At 34.3% G+C, this 7,418-nt stretch overlaps 1 pseudogene; it reads left to right on the forward strand.

Annotated features, from left to right (window-relative positions):
* The first annotated feature begins 3,199 nt into the window (after positions 1-3,199).
* LOC116274508 lies at positions 3,200-6,102 on the forward strand (annotated as a pseudogene).
* The last annotated feature ends 1,316 nt before the right edge of the window (positions 6,103-7,418 follow it).

Genomic DNA, 7,418 nt, shown 5'->3' on the forward strand with positions numbered 1-7,418 from the left:
TTTCCTTGTCCTGCTCCTGCCAGACACAAAAGCCAAGAAAACATTCTATTTGCTTGTTCCAAAGGGACCATATATAGATGACTAAATGGCAGGCATTGAGCTATAGGAAAAACAAAAGCAGTTTATGTGACAAAGGAGAGAGAGAGACAAATAAAAGAACAAGAAAATAAATCTTTGTCTCACTATTTCACTTGAAGACAATATTAAATACTCAACATTTTAAAATCCTCCTATTAGTTTTAGGTGACCACTTTTGCAAGAAGATATAATATTTCTGTGTTCTCCAATACACGTTTCTATTTTGGTTTGAGATGGTAGAAAATACAACCAGGAGCTAGTAGAACACACCCCCCCATCCCCTAAACTCCCCCCGACAAACCAGCAACAACAGCAACAACAAACGATTTTCATAAACACAATGTTCAGAACTGTTAGATAAGCATTCCAATTTCGAGCTCTAAGTACACGAATGCTGTTATCCTCTGATTTGAAGAGTAAATATTTTCCCAAACTGTCTTATTTGAGAAAGAAAATTACGATATAGATGCAATTTTGTGCTGACATCATTCTACACTGTTTGAAAATAATAAAAATAGCCTGTGTTAGGAATTTTTTTTACCTTATATATCAAATTCGATGCCTTTCTTTGAAAGTACCTTATTAAATAAAATAAAAGCCTCTGAGATCTGGGGAATGACTGATCTAGGCTTGGGGAAGGAGGATGATGAGAGTTGCTGATGACATTGCTTATCAAGAATACTCTTCCTATTTGGAAATTGCCAACAGAACTATTGGAAAGACATCTCCAACCACTCTTTAAAGAGCGAGATCAGTGTGAAGAAGTGTGAAAAGCACCTCCCAGATAAAATGGAAAACAGAGGAAATCCTTCAGGATGAAAGACGGAACATTAAAAAAAGAAGAAGAAGAAGAATTCTCTCCTTCCTCTAAACGACTAAGGCACTACATTAGATAGGAGTGGTGCAGGGACAAAGAAATGCTATATAGGATTTCATACGGGAAAAAGGAATTTCAGCTACAGTAACTGCGAAACGATTGGATTAGATAGTATATGTGGTCTCTTTCAACTGTACAATTCTGTGACGTAGGTATTATAGGAGTAGAATGTTTACTGCAGTATTATTCATTACAGTGAAAACTATTATGTCCTAGGCAGAACATGATTGTCAGAATAATATGAACATGTAAATGCTTATCGTCTAGGCTTTTCATATGGTTAGACATAAGTGTCCTCTTCGTTGACTCTTGTCAGCCTCAAGCCCTTTGCCTGGGAGGTGTCTGGTTTTGCTGAGAGCCCAGCAATTTGCCAATGGGAAATTTTCCTCTTGGGTGAGCAGTTCCTGATTGATATCACCAAGTCACATCATCTCTCAGAAACACTGTTTCAATGGGAAAGAATCTTCAGGAAGGAGAGAAATTAAACAAATGGATGGCCTAATAATAGTAAAATCTTAAAAGCCCACAGAAAAGGAAAATAGACCAATCAAGAAAATGCCATGATGGTACTGTTTGAGATTACAGGAAAGTCTGATGTCCTGAAGTCCTGACATCCTAACCCAGGCAATCACCCAAAGCAGCAGTTAGTTAATAGTTGTCAGTATGAAGTGAAAATCTAGCAACAGAATTTTGTCTATTTTAATGGACACCTTCCATTTCCTTTTCTTCAACCAGGCATAGTTCCTGTTCTTTGCAGGAGGAAATTTGGTCATTCACAGACTAATACTTCATGAAATTTTACCTGACAGACTTTATTTGGAAAAAGGATCTGTCAACCTTGCCTGGGATTTTTATGCTTACAGAGAATTTTCTGCAGAACCCCACACTTCATTCTATTAATGACAGATTCTAACAGGTGTTATTTTCTTGTCAAACTTTTCATTCCTCTCATGACTGTTAGACAGAGACCACCTCCAAACTCAATTCTGAAGATTCACAGTTTATCTTCTATTTTTACCACCCTCTCCTCTCCCTCCTCCCACATAAATCTTCAGATTCCTTTCTGAAATGGATATTCAGACCTTAAACCTTCATTCTATGTCATTCTATTGTCCCAACTTCCTATGGACATTTTGCAGTTTGTATTCTTTCTACCTCCATGTTAAAAATTTCTTGAGGTTCTTTTCCTTCATAACCCTAAACATGATGTATTAGGTAACACCTTTCTGATAGTAGTTAATTCTTTATAAAATATTAATGTCTTTCTTTTCCCAGGCTGTAAACATTTTCTAACCTAGACTCGTAACTTTAATTATGGGAATGACAGTCTCTGTGGCATTCAGATAGGAAAATACTTTCAAAAAATCACTACAAGTATTCACCCAAAGTCGTGATGGACCTTCTTAAGATTATATTTGAGATTTATCTCCCCTGTAGGAATCTATCATGTAGAATAACTTTTCTACTAAACCATTTTTATAATTTATAGAGTGTTTTTTCCCAAATTAAATAAGTTATTTGGCAAATATCTGGTTTATATATAAAATGATGATAAAATATTGATTTGGGTGACCCTTCCTAAAATGGACTTTTGTCCCAAATTATCTAATTTGGTTGTATTCACATCTGAATTTTTTACACAAAGTTCAAGACTTTTCTTCACTTTTAGCATTATAATATGGCTTGTGTAGTTTTTTGTTTTGTTTTGTTTTGTTTTTGCTTTTGTTTTTGGAATTTAGGCTGCTACATATCTGATAATACGCCTTATTAGAATGTGGTCACGAAAAGTAATAAGCCTACTGAAAGATTTCCAGGTTGCCATAAACAAGAAGCATTGCCAGTGTGTGTACACAGGCAACACAGCTTGATTTAATCTCATTAAATCCACTGTATAAGGAGGAGTTGTTGCATTACTGCCTATTAGCCTCTCTCAGTTTTCATCGGAGACACACTGGTAACCACTGTTGGCATAAAAAATTCCCCAAAGCAAAAAGTCTATTCTGTAAGTATAATTTCGTTAGGAATTTACATGTAAAACAACAAAATCATAACATATGTTCTATTATTTACTAACATCCATTTGAATATTTCATCCAAGTAGTTCAAAGTGTTTAAACAGTTTAAAAATAGATAGAAGTCAAATTTCCCTTAAGAAATCTATTTTAAAATATTGTGAGCATATGTCTGGTGTGTTTACAAGGAAACTGAGTTATAGTATTTACTAGTTAATTGATCTTAAATCTGATGTATATCTTATCACATCAAAGGTAAATTGAAAAGTGAATATATAACTAGTTCTTCCTTTTATCTTTGGATAATTTTTTCTTTAGACTAGTGACTGAAAAATAATTTTCATGATTTTCTCTCAGTCTGTTTATTAGGGGACTTAGCACCCTTACAAAGTGATTTACTCAGCATGGACAATTATGTATATCTTAAGCATTCCTATTCACATATGTTCTGGGACTTTCTGAAAGATAACCTCATGACATATTAATTAGATGAAAATTTTAAATCTCACCAGAAACATAAGGTCATGTTCCCAAAATTCATCTCATTTCCTTTCTTGGAGTATATACAAAAAGACTTACCATGCTTCTACATGCAGTAATGAGACTTTTAGACAAAATAATCTTCAATTGTTCATTCTTCGTGTCTAAGGCAGCTTTTGTCTAGAAAAATATTAACCTCTTTCAGCAGTCCCAGTAATGCTTCAATCATTCTTTGGAGACTTAATATGAACATAACTCTGTGTGTGTGTGTGTGTGTGTGACTTACTCCTTCATCAAAAATATTAAAAAATCATTAAATTGCTTTGTAGGAAGTTGGATGAGAAGCAGCTCCATGAGCCTCCTGAAAAGTACAATGATCTCTTCAGAGGGGACTATAGTGTACTCCCTTCTGATATTATGTAGCAATTATATCTCTCTTTGGCACCGCTTTGTAATTTCCACTGGAACAAGATTTACAAGTTATTCATTTAGATTATTTTGGTGGTATACAATTAATTTTTTTATGTTCTTGTTTTCGGTAATTTTTGTTCTTTGATTTTTTTGGGTTTGTGGATGGTGATCTAAGTTAACTCCTATCATTATCAAAATTCTTTAGGATAATGTGATAACCTCCTTGCTGCATTTTGCATTCCTCTTCTTCAATTTAGGGTAACTGGCCACCCCTTGAGAATAAATGGACACAAAGTTTTTAGGTATTTTTCCACCTCCTTGCATTTTCTTTAGCCTTGAGTTCAACCCAAATTTTGCATTTGGTTTGGTCTTTAAAGTATTTTGCATTCTTGGGTAAGGAAGACTGTGAATGCTGAATAATGACCCACTCTCTTACATTCATGCTTAAAGAATTCCAATTAACTTTGTCTTGAAAAGACAGAAAGTGCATAGCAAGGAGATCTCTAGATCTCCAGAAAAATTCTTCAACCTCTGCATTGACTCAGTATAGCCATCTGTAATGAACTAAGGTTCAGAATTTAAAAAACATGGCAAGGCCAATTCTAGTTACTGGATTAAACATATAACTTATTGAAAATATAAAGGCATGACTCCATGGCTATATCTTAGGGTGATATGTGCGCTTACGAACTTATGAGATTTGTCATTATAGCTATTAGAAAACTCCCAAAGTAAATCTCTGTAATGAGTTGTTTTCTATGCTGTGAGTGTATTCAGAGAAAAATAATTTTCTCCTTTGGGATGTTTTTGGAAATTTGCCTGCACTTTACTATTAAGGCAACCACAACAGTTATTACAACTTTGTTCTTTCTTTTCTTTGGGGCTGCCATCTTTTGCTCACCCAATATTGCCAGAAATAGCAATTGCACTTTTATGTCTTTGTTTCATCATTTTGTCTTCAAAGCAGATTCAAAGAAAAAATAGACGTAGAATTTTCTCTTGCCTAATAAGTCTTTCTCATACAATAAAATAAATAATGTTACTACTCCCTTGATATGCTGTGTAAATCAACTTCAGAAAATTATATTCTCATCTTAGACATGAAATTATGAAGCACAAAACAAGACCTGTTTTAAGGAAGAGGAACTAATTATATACAAGGATGTGCTTGAAAATAAGCAGCAATCATGAAAAGTTGTTTGTGTGTTGCAATCGAATCCTTCTCAGTTTCAATGAATTTAGAGAGTTTATTGGCACCCACATAATTTACTCTGGAGATAATGATATAACAAGCAGACCATTTTATTTTCTCTTTCTTAACTGAGTGAATATAGTTAACAAAAGATTTTTATTGTAACAGTAGAAAGAGTCTGAGAATGAAATTTCTCTTTTCCCCAAAAGATATTCAAAACCTGAGATGTTGAGAGAGAAAATCCCATTATTTCAAATTAGTTGTTTCCCAAAAATTAAATAATGGGTGAATGGTTAATCTTAGAATACACAAGATGGTATGTTCCAAGGATTAGTCGTTTTTTTCAGCTTTGCTATTTTTAGAGTGGCTTAAATTAAGGTATTGAATGTAATTCTTACAAATGATGGCACAATATTAAAAGACCAGTTAATTTCATAAAATATTTTAAGAATTCTCAGCTTCGCTGGAGGTTTCCTGCGCCAGTGTTCCCTCATGTGGCGTGAATCTGAGGGCATCGTGTTGAGATGGCGGCTGGGGTGACTCGCGGGATCAGGAATTTCAACCTAGAGAACCCAGCGGAACGGGAAATCAGCAAGATGAAGCCCTCTTCCCCTCCCAGTCACCCCTCTACCAACAGCCTCCTGCAAGAGCAGATTAGTCTCTATCCAGAAATTAAGGGAGAGATTGCTCGTAAAGATGACAGATGTTCTCATTTCTAAAACATATGTATGTTGATTGCAAAGATGCTGTGTCTTCCGTGCAGGTAAAAGCTGCTGAAAAACGTCAAGAGCCAAAGGAATTCAGATTGCCCAAAAGCCATCACTTTGACATAATAAACATTAAGAGCATTCCCAAAGGCAAAATTTCCATTATAGAAGCATTGACATTTCTCAATAATCATACACTTTATCAAGAAACATGGACTGCTGAGAAAATAGCGCAAGAATACCATTTAGAACAGAAAGATGTGAATTCCCTTCTTAAATAATTTAGTTACTTTTGAACTCAAAATCTTCCCTCCTGAAGACAAGAAATGTATACAATCAGAATGAAGAAAATCACAAAAAATCCCTATGTGTACTCCTCATCCCTCATCCTGTATATTTTCTCATTTTTTGCATGTTAAATTATGTTAACTACCAAGTGTTTAATGCTCTCATTGTGAAAGAATACTCTTAACATTTATTGAACTCCCTGACTTTTCAAGATTGCCATAGGATATATTTTGTTTTCTTTTCATTTGGTTTGGGCATATTTCATATGTACATGTCAGCATGACTAATCAGCACATCTGTACCTTTATTATAAGTAAAAGAATTAATTTGTTATAAAATGGATCATATGACCTCTTGGGAAATGTCCTGAATCCCTCATTTAACTTTTACTTTCCAAGTTAGGTGTTTAGTTCATTCTTCATATGTGATAGTGAAAATAAAAGCTTTCCTGATTCTTAAGACCGACATTTTCTTGTTAGGGAAAGAGACTCAATGGAAACGTAGACTAACAGTATTTCCCAAATAAATAAAGGCCCACAGGAGAAAACAATGAATCAATGGAATCAATTAAAATTACTACTCCAGGGAACAAGAAGTACTGAGGATTTATTTTATTTTGAATTGGTTTTAAGTATGGAATAATTGTCTTTACAGTTATAAAAGATAATTAGTGGTATTTGCAAAATGTTGGAAACTTCTGCTTTGACAAACAAATAGGTAAGTCCCATGGCCTTCAGAGAGGCAGGCAGCAGTAGAAATCTTCGAAAAAGTAACATTTTTCTGGATTTAACATGGAAATAGAAAAATTTAAAGAATAATTTTAAAACCATGGTAAATGAAATTTAGTGATTATATGTAGTTTCGGATGTTAATGCTAGTTGAGGGAAGAGAGAAAAAATAGTAAGTAGAAGCAGAGAACAGGATCATTGGAAGGGACCTGAGAAATTGCTGCTTCATCCATTTTAGCAAACTTATTAGCACGGCATGTATCTTGAGTGAGAGTGTGTGAGTTTAGCTCTGCCTAATACATTACTACTTGTGGGATCTTTGGGAGACTATAACCTCTTTGAGACCGAATTTCTTCAAAATGAGAATAATGCTAACTTACTTAAATTTAAGGGTTATGATGAAGAGAAATGAAATAGTAAAGGACTACAAAAGACCAAACAAATATGAATTATTATTATTATTATTTTTATTATTATTTTCTTTGCAGTGGAGAAACAAGCACCTGGGGAGAATATATGACATAAGGTTTCTGTGGTTTATGACCTAGCCAGGCCCAGAACTTAGTTTTTCAAATCCTACTAGTGTGTTTTTTTCTGTTGTGCCAAAAAACAGCACACCTCAGAGAAGGGAAAAGGTGTGAATTG

Source organism: Papio anubis, chromosome 4 (assembly GCF_008728515.1).
Source record: "Papio anubis isolate 15944 chromosome 4, Panubis1.0, whole genome shotgun sequence".
Lineage (NCBI taxonomy): Eukaryota > Metazoa > Chordata > Mammalia > Primates > Cercopithecidae > Papio > Papio anubis.